The sequence below is a fragment of the Aythya marila genome, assembly GCF_965140915.1.
Source record: "Aythya marila genome assembly, chromosome: Z".
Classification (NCBI taxonomy): domain Eukaryota; kingdom Metazoa; phylum Chordata; class Aves; order Anseriformes; family Anatidae; genus Aythya; species Aythya marila.
Window position 1 is genome coordinate 22,842,740 of NC_139080.1, and position 13,684 is coordinate 22,856,423.

Sequence of the window (13,684 nt, forward strand, 5' to 3'; positions counted from 1 at the left end):
TTCTGTGATCTTCTGCCTCTATAAGGAAAAATGGGAGCAGTGAATATTGCTATGATTGTTAGTATTTTTTAGTATCTAGTGATCTTGGGATAATTCTGCTTTTTCTGCCATTCTTCCTCATCAGTTAGCTGCTCTTTTTAAGTTTCTTTTTTTTTTTTTTTTTTTTTTTTCCTTGTAGCTTAAATTTCAATACGGATACTTGGTTTATTACTCTTTTAGTTTCATGTGTACTTTCCTTAAAGTTGATACTGAAGCATGGTGTTTCAACACTAAATCACACCTTCTACCTTCATCATGATTTGCATAATTGAGAAATAAAGCTAAACAAACCCCTTTGTTTGGTTTCATTCAGGCTGAAATGGAGGCGTGTTTATGTTGGAAAACATCACCACTGTGACTAGTTTCCCTAGGGTAGTTTACGTTGAAAAGTAGATTAGTTCTTTCTGTATCTGCAACTAATTTGTAGATACCTGATACTAAGCAATCATTATGGATAGGAGCAACAAGTGATGATTAAGCAGAGTCTGAGGACAATATGAACCATCTCTGCTGCTGGCTGTCCTGGAAGTTGTAATACTGCAGAAGGTACCGATGTCTCTAGATCTGCTTGCATTTGAAAGCTGTTAGATTAGGATAGTACACCATCTCCTCCCCTCTTTATCCACTTCTTCAGGTAATTAATCGGATGATCTTACTCTTCTATCCTATTAGACACTATTAGGTCACCGTTCCTGTACATTAGGGCCAAGAAAATGTTAGGTATCTATTTCTGTACAAACTTTGTTGATGAATGAAGGGGGAAGAACACTTTTTCTTCCCCAGTTCTTTATCGATCCAATGATCAGGACCTTAAGGATTGCTGAAGGTAGTAAATACAACTTCCGTTCTTGTAAGAGCAAAGCTACATGAAAAATGGTAAATGATTCAAAAAGTACAACTTTTGCATGGTTTCTCAATTTTCAGATATTTGATACTATTAATCCTTGCTTTTTTTGTTAATAAAACTTTTCTCAAACTTTTGTTAAACGCTTTTGTGTAAGTGAATTGTGCAAGCATAAAGCTATATTATGTATTAAGGGAAACAACTACTACAGACAAACTTACTCTTTCTGATTCTTCTACTTAAACCATGAGAATAGTAACTGGAAGAAGTTGTAGATCACTGTCCTCAGAGTGATCCATCCAGTATTCACTAGGTGCATTGACTCACCTTTCAAACAAACAAAAATTCTACAATGCTGAGTTCTCCAAGTTGGTGTAGCTCAGTATGTGTGGTGCTGTGCTTCTTGTCTTGTAGCCCTGTCATGAAGCTTGCTGGGATGGAATAGACAGAGATTCACGACTTGCGCCGTGCCTGTTTGACTGTTGTGGGTTAGGCTGTTAGGGATTGTCACATGCTTCCAGTGGGGAGATTGCAGCTGTGTGAGTAGAATTTCCTTTCTGGGAACAAGTAGGAAAGGAATACTTGTTTCAGATGTTGAGCATTATGTTCTCCTGAAGTTAAAATTCTACCTCTGAAGCACAAGCTTGGGGTATAGTTGTCTTCCTGTGAGGTGGTAGTGCTCAGAGACTACATCTTGCTCCAGCTTTCTGGGGCTAGCTTTAGGAGTAGAAGAAGCTCTGAAGGGGTTTGTAGGCTTTCTAAAATTTACAAATACTTGAATGAAAAATTTCTTTTACAATTCAGTTTGGAATCTCCCTTGGAAATGGCTGATGACTTGTTTTCCTTGGTGGGATAAGTTCAGCCATTGACACTGAATTCAAAATATCTAAATTTCTGTTAGTTTGTTAAAGGTGTGGTTAGAAGGCTGGTTGAAAAAATGGTGCCTGTCTTGGCATCTGAGGTACTGTGCTGTGAGTTGCAGCCTTTGGAGCTTTCTCATCATATTATTTTTATCTAGTTGGCATGGGAAGTTTCTGTAGTGGCTATAGGGGGGCACTTGGTCATCCCAGACACTTCTGAAAGAAAGCTTTCATGTTCTTCCATAGTCCTCTGTCCCGTAAGTTTGGGGTCTGAGTTTACTACAGTTACAGAACATGTTTCTTCAGCTTTCCTTGCTCTCCTTGTCCTTGGAGCTTTTCAGTACATACATGTATCTTTCAAAACTTCAAAAGCTGCCTAAGAAGGAAGGGTGCATCAGTACCTCTGAGCAATGTCTGAAATACAGTGCCAGAAGCCTGTGAACGTCTGTTGCAGGTTTGGCAAAAATTTAAGTGTTTGGATGGTAGAAAGTGTTTCCAGGTTCATCGGCAAGGATTCTGGTAGGCTGCTAGGAAACCTTATGAGAGCTACTGCTTTTTCTGTGCATCTGTAGTGATCTTGGAATTAATCTGCTTGAGGGAAGAGGTGATAGTATAGAAGATGAAGCCAATTGTCAGTAATTTGGTCAAATTACTGCAGGTCTTCTGTCTTCGCTTACAGATAGCCCTGAAGATATGATGGAGGATGATATTTGACATGGGGGTATCAGAGAACTCTTAAGTAACAATATTAATGTAAATCATACTTTCTTTCCTCTGTGGAAATGTTATGCTTAATAATCTGTGTGCTTGTGGATAAAGCAAACAAAAACCTTGGCTACATAAGTATTTATAAGATCGGGGCCTGTATTTTGAGTAAAAGTAAACTAAAAGTATGTCAGCAAAGAAATCTGAAGTCCTTTCTGACTTAAATGCTGTGTAACTACTGGTTTTCCATGCACATACAGAGTATAACATGCAGGTATTGAATTGACTTAGATCCCACTCGGGCTAATGCATGGTGCACCTGAGGGAGGCAGTGGATGTGCAGACTGCTGTTAATATACACCCACAGCCTGCTGCTGGTACATTTGTTTGTAGAGGCAAATTATTCTGTGGTCATCTGAATGTCAACTTGGTAGTGAGTTCTTTTTAGGAGAACATACTCATTTTGGGTTTCTTCTGGTCACATAATCATATGTGATGTTAACCCTGGAGCTGCAGGTCATTTAAATTCTGAGGTACTCTCTCTTTTTTTTTGGTCTGACTTGGTAATGCATTTAATCAGCGAGGGAGAAAATTCAAAAGTTCATATCTCTGATTCATAGCTATCTAGACTTCATACCATTTATTTCAGGAGTGCTTTACTAAACTTACATAGGATGATTTATCCTAAGTAACGGAGAATATTCACGAACTCTTTAGGAGATCTTCTGGGGAAGAACTGCAAGCAAAGGGAATTGTATGAGGAACACTAATTGATATTTGGAACAAACAAAAGATTTTACTTTAGGGTCACTTTTGTTGGTTCACATGTAGATATTAGAGAACTATGAAAAACTAGGTTAAAAATAGTTTCAGGGCTCAACTGTAAGTCAGAAGAAAAGAAAAATATGGTTAAACCTGTGGGTTCCCGTCCTGTCTGGGGATGTGTCAGGTAGGGGGGAATCAATCAAGCCTCTGAATTTGGCAAGCCATCTGTCTCTAAATCTGGGAGATAAGATCAGAAGTACTGGTACCAGAGGGAGAAACTATTGGAGCTTTGCATTTCTACTATACTATTGTTTAACTATAGTGTGTCTTGTTAGCATCTTTTTTTTTTTTTTTTTTTTTAGGTGTCTTTTTTTCCCCTGAACAATGTTTTGTGTGGGAGGGACTTTTCTGTGCCTATTAGAAAATCCTGTTTTTCCAGTGTGTTAATCTTACTGCCGTGCTTCAGATCTCTTACCAGAAGTCTCATTAAAAAAAAAAAAAAAAAAAAAGGTAAACAATACAAATAACAGAAAAGTAAAGTAGACATAAAATAGCATTTAGCAGACTTAAATGAGAGAGAAAAAAATACTTTTCCATTTGTATTTATTTGTGTGATTTCTTTGTCTTTTCAACAAGCACATATGTTGTCTTGTTTTACTGAAGCAAAGCAGAGGTGCCAAGGATCATGACACTGTTGCGTGTTTTTTTTGCAGTTCTGCTGTTATTAGAGAAAGGCGGTAGAGCAGGCAAACGTTTTCATGGGCTTTTCCTGTTCAGTGCTGGTAAAAAGGAAGGAGAGGTATTGTCAGGATTTCCAATGTCCTGTAGCCTTTCACGACATTAATGTTACCGAATTGGTTCTGCAGTAGCAGGCTGTGACCGACCCCCCCCCCCTCCCGCCCCGGGAAAGACCACGGCCCTGTCAATGGAACAAGTTAAAGGAAAGTGTTATGGGGTGGAAGAGAAATACAACTATAATCACTACTTTCTTCCAGATATCATTTTTACTTCTTTCTTAACTCTGCATGAAGGGGGAAAAAAAAAAGCTGGTCAAGAATAAATAGATTGCTACTTAGACTTCTGAAAACAGTGCACTCTTCTGTCTCACCAGGTGGAGAGAGTCCTTGCCTATTTCTGTTGAATTCTATTATACATTTGCTCATTTTAGGTTCATAGATCACCAGTTATTCCTTTTGTGTTAAACATTGATAAGTGTTAAATTTCAGCTTGTGAATTTGAAATCTCTACTGAGGAATAACCTTAAAATCGGAATGCTGTTAATTTTCCCCAGACTTGTATTCGCTTGGTTTTAATCTGGGGAAGTACCTGTTGGACAATTCAAACTGTTTGAAATTGCAGTTAGGAAATTTCTTGAAATACCTGCATTGTACTATTCGGTTTTCCTGGTCTGAGGAGAAGTAGCAGACATATTAATAGCAAATCTAGTGCTGCAACTTTTTTTTTTCCTCCTGCTAAAAAGCACAGGATTTCAGGAGGTTAAGTAATGCTTTAAGCGGAGTTATTATTAAATCCATTCTGAATTCAGTTTTTAAGCTATAATTTGCACTGTGATGGGAAGGAAGAATCTTAATTCTACTTAAACCTCCTGTCAGGTGAGAAACTTTCTTGACTTTAGCAAATTATTATCTATGTTGATAATAGAGCTTTTAGAGAACTTGTCCTTCAAAATAATTGTCTAAATTCCCAGTAATTCTTTTATTTTTTTTTTTTGGTTATAAGCTTTAATCTATCATTTTTTTCCTCTATCTGAAGAGGCAAACATACTTTTAAGTATTAAGAAGAAAGCATTTAAGAATATTCTTCCATTAATTTTGTTGTAACAGTTGCTTATCTGATCTCCAGAATGCCTGATGCATTAAAATAAAACTAACGTAACGGTTGTGCTTTTTTTTCCCTTTAATCATAGTCTGTTGGCATAGAGGAACACAACACTATGTGAAAAGAAAAAAAAGTTAATGCCTTTTGCACTATTACTGTGTTAGGACTGGAAGAAGGCTATAAATTGGCAAAAATCAAATGCATATTGTGAGATTAAAGCTGAATAAATACGGGTCAAAATATCGATGCTTAGCTGCATGAGAGATGTGAAGTCCTGTAGTTAGAAAACCAAGGTTGAGGCAAAGAGGAACAATTCTTGTGTATTACAATTATGAAAAACTAATTGGAATGGAACAACTAATTGGGATATGAATCAATGTAAAAGAAAAACATAGAATCATCGACGGTCTCTTCCAACCAGAGCCATTAAAGATTGTTTAACTCCAACCCCCCTGCCATAGGCAGGGATGCCACCCACCAGACCAGGCTGCCCAAAGCCCCATCCAGCCTGGCCTTGAGCACCACCAGGGATGGGGCATCCACAGCTTCTCTGGGCAGCCTGTGCCAGGGCCTCACCACCCTCTGAATGAAGAATTTCCTCCTAACATCTAATCCAAATCTCCCCTCTTTTAGTTTACAGAATCACAGATAGGTTGAGGTTCGAAGGGACCTCTGAAGATCTTCTGGTCCAACCCCCCTGCCAAGCAGGATCACACAAAGCACATTGCACAGGATTGCATCCAGGCGGGTTTTGAATATCTCCGGAAAAGGAGACTCCACAACCTCTCTGGGCAACCTCTTCCTTTGCTCTATTCCCCCTTGTCCTGTCATTATCTGATTGAGCAAAAAGTTGCTCTCTATCTTTTACATAAGTCCCCGTAAGACATTCCTTTATTTGTTTCAGACAATGACTTCTAAAACTGCTGAGAGTGATGTTGAGCTCCTACATGTCATAATCATTGTGTAAATCAGAGGGAAAAGGTGCTCGGAATCTGGAAAATATATACATATATATATATATATGGAATATATATATATATTTGAGACTTTTACTCATTTCAGAAATAGGTAGTGGCTGCTTCTTACTGTAACAGCGAAAAAGATGTGTTTAAGGGAAGTTATTTTTAAAAAGCTTCACTGTAAACGGAAGCTTGCTGTTGTTAGTACTGCATTTCATACTAAACAGATGCAAAAGCAAAAAAACAGATACTTGTCAAGGTGGGTAGCAAAACAAAGACAAATATTCTTTAAGGGGGAAGAATTCTAAAGCAAAATGGAAGTCCAGTTGTATATTCTGTTCCTTTAAGCAGTAACTTCCATTAGGGTACTACATAGTATTCTGTGTGTCAGGATGCACCTATACCTGTACTTTTGGTAGGATTTATTTTTTTGAAGTAGAGCAGTCTGCAATGGGAGCATCCACATGCACTCCTGTCTTTCCAGCTCTGCTCTGCAAGTGTGATTCCACTTGTGTTACTCTCACCACAGACCGAGTTGTGTGACTTGTCTGGATTTGGTGCAGCAGTTTTTCTGGTCAGCTTATCGATTTTGTTGCTAGCTCCAAGGTGCCGAGTGTGGTGGTTCCTCCTCCAATGTTCCCAACCTTTGATTTCTCTTTTTTTTTTTTTTAAAGTTGCATGTTGTTCTGAGCCCACTATGTTCTGACCTTTGTTGTTTGATCATCCTAATTTTAGCTAGGAATTCTGGCAGTTACTTTGGTGGGGCGGGGGGGGGAGATTGTGCGTGTAAAGCAGGACATCAGTTTTTGGATCGTTTTAATATATAGATGACACAGTCTAATAGACAGACGAGAGATAAAACTATATATATAGTTTTAATATACAGTCAACGCAGAAAGAAATTCTTGCTAGGAATCTTCTGGTAAGAGTTTCTCTCCATGTCTGTCTTGCTCTCTCTCCTTCTCTTCTTTAGTTTGTGCTGAACTGTTATGCATTACCTGAATTTATCTGCAGGCAATTAGATGGAAAGTCTAGTTCACAGATGAGAACTTTTCTTGTGTATTGAAGTACTGCATATTTACAACAGTGCAGCTTGCTTGTTTAAAAACCGTTGCTATCTGCTGCAGATGGCTGCATAGTCTAAGGAGTGGTTTCCTGGTTACATTGTACATGAAGTGCCAAACACCATGAGAGCAGTTTTGTTCTGGAATGCCAAAATATATTAAATCCATTCAGGAAGCAACATATGTCAAATGAATAAAAATACCACGCTCGTGTGAAGCAGAATGTGGCAGCTATGTTTTTCAAATCTGTTCCCCTAGCCCTCAAATCAAGGGGTTAAAAGGACTTTGTGTTTTAAGTATTGAAGATAGTATTCAATGTTAATTGCTTTCATAGGCTTTTGGCGTTTTCACCACTGTTTGTTTCCCTATAGCTTGTTTTTTATTTTGATGAGCATATGTCATATACTGAAATTGAAATAGGCTATCAAAAGGAGTGCTGTATATGGAAAAACAGTATTGTATTTCCCTCCTTGGATATCTAGTAGTGTGCAAGCATGCAGGACCTTTTTTTTACTTAAAAAAATATATATATTTATTTATTTAGGCTGGTAACTTAAGTTTTTCTTTATTTACCTCCCTAAGAGAGTTGTATGTATTTGCTTGATATTGCAGGTAGAAAGATGGGTCATTAACATCCTTCACAGTTCATTTTCATTTTTGTTTCTGCCCCAACTGCAATTCCAGCAAGTTCTCAGGGCAGAATTGGAAACATTTTCAACGACTATCTCCAAATATTGGAAGATTTTATTACAATAGAGGAACAACTGTCGGGTGGAGAGTGTTTTGTTGCATATTACTTCCGTGTTGCAAAGAAGGTGGTAGTCACTTTGATGCAGTTTCTAACTGTAGTTTTATGCATAGATTTTTTTTCTAATCTAAAGTAATTTGAAAACCTTCATTTTTATAGCTCTCTTAAACCAACTTGGAGGAACTAAATTAATATCTTGAAAGCAAATTTGTTTGTCCTTTCTGAATGTTTGTCTTTTTTTTTTTTCTTTCCTCTTCTATCATTATGATTAGACATACAGTTAAAAATTAACCTCAGTGAATTATCTTGCATAATGGTCTCAGTGTTTTTCTGTCTTGTGTAAGAAGTGGTTAACACCCTGAAAGAAGAGAGAATGAGGGCAGGTATTTTCTTTTCCTAGCTGTGGAAGGCATGATTTTTTAAAAAAATCGAACGTGTAATAATGAGGTAGCTTCGTCTGAACACTGGCTGTAGCAGAGGCCATAATTACAACCATTTCTGTGTTCTTTTTTGTTTGTGTGGGGGATTAATAGCTGAGACTTGAGATGGAGTGCAAGGTTGGTAATCCTGTTTCCTGCGTTGAAAGAGGAAATGCTGGTGGTTCTTTATACGGTTTAAATTCTTCTTTCCTGCTGCCTGCAGTCTTTAGCTGTTCTACGATAATGATGTCACCAAGGAAGTGTTAATGCGCTGAGATGAGATGAGGTGTGTACAGTCCAAAAGAATTTGTTCAGTTACGTGTTTGCGTCTTGATCCACCTCACCTGAGCCAAAGGAAAGCCCGAGCTGCTCGAGCAAGATGCATTCCATTGTCTGCTCTTCTCCCACTTAACAGTGGCAACAGCTCTGTCCTGTAGCTATTAAATCACAGAAAGTACCAGAAAAAGTGGCATGAAGAAGTCTCCCATCAGGTCCATGTTTTGCTTCTGCCCTTTTGTGTTTTAAAAACTTGAATTCTCATCAAAGCCCTTATCATTTTTGGTTGTAATAGGTAAATAAGGCTATGGAACCCACTGACTTTTTTTTTCCTTTGGAGTTCATCCCAGATTTTCTACTAGCATTTTTGTGCTATTAATAGCATTGTAGAAACAACTTTTTAAAATATACCCAGTCTCTCTTTCTTTGCCCATTGAACAGTTGTCTTAATACATATTTTATTCTTTGAAAGGCACTTCACAACTTAAATCTGCTCTATGTGATTTAATTAACCATGACATATTGATGTGACTTTTAAAAGCATCTTGGTTGTTACACTTTGTTTCATCCTTTCTTGTGGTTTCTTTCAGAAAGTGTCCCTTCTGCTTAGGCTCTCCAACACACTGATAAGGTTGACTTATACCATTTTGAATTTAAGATTTAAGAGTTGTTTGCTTTTTTTTTTTTTTTTAATTTCTTTTTTTTTTTTAGTTGAATGAACTTAAATGTGAAAACAATCTAAAAAATAATTTACTGTGTTGGGGATGATGGTGTAGTTCCCCGTGGTGTAGTTCCATTCACTCAAGCCTCTAATAAATGTAAAGTATTGCTTTGTAGGTTAAAAAAATGACTTTTTGTTGCAAAAGCATGTGCAGCACTTGCAAGGTTGTCTTTCAGTTAAGACCACATCCTGTAGACAATTCTTTCGGTTCTGAACTTCAAATGTAGAACAATAACTGCTGACATATCGTTATCCAGACCATAACTGTTTGCTGACCTTAGTGAATGTCTTAACTTCTGCTGGTAGCTTAGAGTATCTGCAGGACTGAGATTTGGCATGGTTAACTCTTCCCCTTTTCTGCAAACCTCCTCAAATAGACTTTGCACCACTAACCAGTACCCTCTGGGTCTGGCCACTGAGCCAGTTTTTGATCCACCTCGCAGTCTGCTCACCCAATCCGTAATTAAGCATCTTCTCTGTGAGGATCTTATGGGGTAGAGCATCAAAGGCCTTCCTGAAGTTCAGGAAGACAATATCCAGTGTTCCCTCTTCATCCATCAGGCTGGTGATTTCATTATAGAAGCTTATCAGGTTGGTCAGGCCTGGCTTCCCCTTGGTGAATCCCTGCTGACTACTCATAATGATTTTCTTCTTCATGTGACTAGAAACAATTTCCAAGATTAGCTGCTCCATCACCTTCCCAGGGATCGAGGTAAGGTTGGCTGGCCTATAGTTTCCTGGGTCCTCCTTCTTATGCTGGTTGTGCAAACCCTGGGTTTAACAGAAGGCAGATGTGAGTAAGAAAAATAAGGCTTGGTCTTCCTTTATCAGTCTGTAGCTTGGATTAAGCTCAGTGTGACTTGACTTGCTTTTTGAGTTCTGGTTGCTGGTTTAGAATATTCTTTTACTCAATCACAGAAAAGTAAAAATTTTGCTTTTTTCCTCTCTGAGTTTGTCCGATTTGTTCCTCAGTAATCCTCCTGTATAAGTCTGAATCCTGTTAAAAATTGTGATACTTAACATCTAAGCTTTTTTGGAGCAGATTTAAAATATACCACCTCCTATCTTTCCTGCTTTTTTGGCACATGAAGGTTGACTTTCTAGGCTTTGGTAGTAGACTTGGAATTTGATGTTTATCTTTCACAGAGCTGAAGATACTTTAACTTCTAAGAATAGGCCTGAAAATATATAGCTTTTAGTTAATTTCCAGAATTATTATCCAGAAAGTTATGGGACAGATGATCTCTGTGAAGTAGGTTGTGATTGCTGTGGTGTTAGGGAAATAACTAACTGTGGTAAGAAGTGGAATTTGAAAAACACAAAGGAAGACTGGAGACCTGTTCAGTTCCTCATTGCTGAGGTCCTCAAAGCTACCTTCCTGACTACTTGTTCTCAAGACACACTTAAGCTAGTTTCTTTACTTTCTAGGGATTTCTGGTGGCTTTATTTCTTTTTTAATTATTTTTTTTAATCAGCTGGAGGAAGCTCTTGATTGAAATCCATAGCTGAACAGTGTTTGAACATGGCATGCTCTGCTTTCAAGTTAGACCCAGTTGTCAGTGTGAATGGGGAACTGACAGGTATGTCAGTATGATAATTAAACAGGTTGAAACACTGGGTATTATCACTGGTGGAATGATTCTATTAGAAGTATTTGTCAATGATAATTATTTTACTTTTTCATCTCAGATTACTAGAGTATATTCATCTTCATTCATGGAGGGATTAAAGGGGCAGCATAATTGTAGCTTCATTCTAAAATCTTTGGGGAAATTTGCTGTCCTGGTGTGAAGGTGCTTGGTGACTGTGGCATGGGGCATGTATGCTATAGCAGTCTCACTTGGCTGTCCTGCAGTCATGAAGTGTAGGTATCAAAACTTGGGATCTTTCATCTCTCTGTGAAGGGCCAAGCACATACAGTTGAGAGGAGGTAGCATTGATGCATGCAAGGTAGACAAAAAGATTTTTCTTGCTTTGGTAACAGCTTATTAAGACTCTAATACTGTCCTTCTGTTTCTGTAGGGAGATTAGAGTGGGAGTGATGTGGAAAAGCACTAGTGATTTTGTGTTCTTTTCTAATGGAAAAGTATCCCTTCTCGTACAGTCTCAAGTAAAATTCTTTCTTTGAGATCTGAGTTTATATCTCTTCCTTACAGGGCATTTTTTTTGAGATGAATGGGAAACATTTCAGTTGAGTTTTGTATAGTTTTCCATTCTGATCTGTACTAGTATTAGCAACAATTACTTTTGAATTAGAGGCTTTGTTGTATGGTGCTTACTTGAATAGTAATGGGTCAAATGGATAGTTTTGAAAACATCCATAAGCAGCTAAGAAGCTGTTTCTCATGCTGGTAGTCGTCTGTACCTTCTGCTCTTCAATCTGCAAAATTGCCCAACCAGAGGAGATGTGCTGCTGGACCTGTTGCTCACCAGTGCTGAAGAACTTACTGGAGAGAGGTCAGGACTTGGAGGTAGCTTGCAATGCAGTCAGTGATCATGCCCTGGTAGAATTCCCAGTTTTGAGGGATGTAGGACAGGCAAAGAGTAGAATCAAGACCCTAAACCTCAGAAAGGCAAACTTTCAGTTGTTTAGGGCATTGGTGCGTAGGATTCCTTGGGAAACTGCCCTCAGAGATAAAGAATGAATGAGAGGTGGGAGATATTTAAAGATTTTTTTTTTAGGGCCCAAGAGCAGGGAACACAGGAGTCAAGTTTAGCTAAGTCAAGACCACTTTGCCAAACTAAAGCACAAAACCTAAATGTATAGGCAGTGGAGGCAAGCATATACCTCCTGGGAAGATTATGGGAATGTAGGAGAGCAGGTACAGAACTGGGAAAGCCGAGGTACAGCTGGAGCTGAACTTGGCTGGAGATGTAAAAAATAAGAGTTTTTTCAAGTACACAGGACAATGAAGGAAGAAGAAAGAACCTGTATACATGCCCACCTCCCTCAGTGAGTGAAACAGGAGACCTAGTTACCTGGAACTTGAGGAAGACTGAGGTACTCAATAACTCTTTTGCTTCTGTCTTCACTGGGAAACGTGCTAGCCATGCTGCCAAAGTCACAGAATCCAAAGGCAGGGACCAGGAGAATGAAGAACTGACAGCTGTAGGAGAAGATGAGCTTTGAGACCATCTAAGGGACCTGAAGGTGCACAAGTCCATGGACCTAGTAAGGTGCATCCGAGGGGACTGGCAGATTCCTGGCTAAGCTACTGTCTGTCATATTTGGGAAGTCATGGTAGTCTCGTGAAGTTACAGTGACTAAAAAGGGGACACACAACTCCCATTTTTAAGAAGGGAAAAGAGGAAGACTCGGGGAGTCAGGCCGGTCAGTCTTACCTCTGTGCTCCTCAGCACAGGAGCTTGAAATGAAGCTCCTCTGAATGTATGAAGTTCCAGGCTATTTGGAATGTTATATTTGAGTAGGTGGTTTTTTTTTTTTGTTTTTTTCCAAATTATGCAGTACAAGAATTAACTGAAGCACAATCTGGAGTAAGTGAATTTTTCCCTTATGGTATAATGGTTTCCTAATGGTGATATTTTGCATACTTAAGAGGAACTGTTGCGATGACACTAAGTTCTCTGGGACTGAAACTTCATCTTGTGAAGTAAAGATCAATAAAGGTGTGGTCTTCCATCCCCCCCCCCCCCCCCCCCCCCCCAAGTCAAAACTTACTGCAATTCAATTTAAAAAAATGCAATCACTGTCTAGTTAGGAATTAAAAATATGAAGCATCTGTTGACCTTGCAAATAAGCATGAAACAATTGTGCTGTTTCCAATACTTTTGTCATGTGTATACTTCATTTGTGATAGTCTATCTGTGGTAAGAATCTAGAGCATGGTAAATTGGAAATGACTGTCAACCTGAGGGCATGTATATCTCATATTGGCATAACTTCACGTTCATATTCTTCACACACGTCCTCTGAGTGAATATTTGGTGCAAATGTTATGAAGTGTGTTCATTTTTTCTGCTTTTAAAGTTACGTCTTTGCTTTTTTTCCCCACTTCAAAACATGAAGTAGTAATTCTTTCTGTCACTCTCACTCCCTAGAGATTGTTGTGTGTCTTTTGGGAAGATTTAGAATAGCATGACTCCATTTTTGAAAGACCAGACTCTAGTTTCAGTGTATCTTTCTTGTCTTAATGCTGGGCAGAAAAGGTTTCTAAGAGATGATCACATTTGTATTTTTACATTTGTTCTGCTGTATGGCTAGAGTGCAAGTTGGACATTGCTTTTTGTTATATGTATGCCTTTATTATACATACATACATATATATATGTATTTATATATCCTTATCTATCTAAAAATAAGGGGAAAAAAGGGATACTTTAAGATCCCTTACTTTAATATCCAAAATGGAAATGACTCTGTTAAAATCATTAATTTTCTGGTATCAGTCTTGATACATGGATAGGAATTGAGTCGTGTGCTGAAA

General features: G+C 38.3%; 1 protein-coding gene across 5 annotated transcripts in view; it reads left to right on the plus strand.

Annotated features, from left to right (window-relative positions):
• ERBIN (erbb2 interacting protein) overlaps positions 1–13,684 on the plus strand; it is a 120,942-nt gene that overhangs the window by 4,704 nt on the left and 102,554 nt on the right. The gene's annotated exons all lie outside the window — the stretch shown is intronic.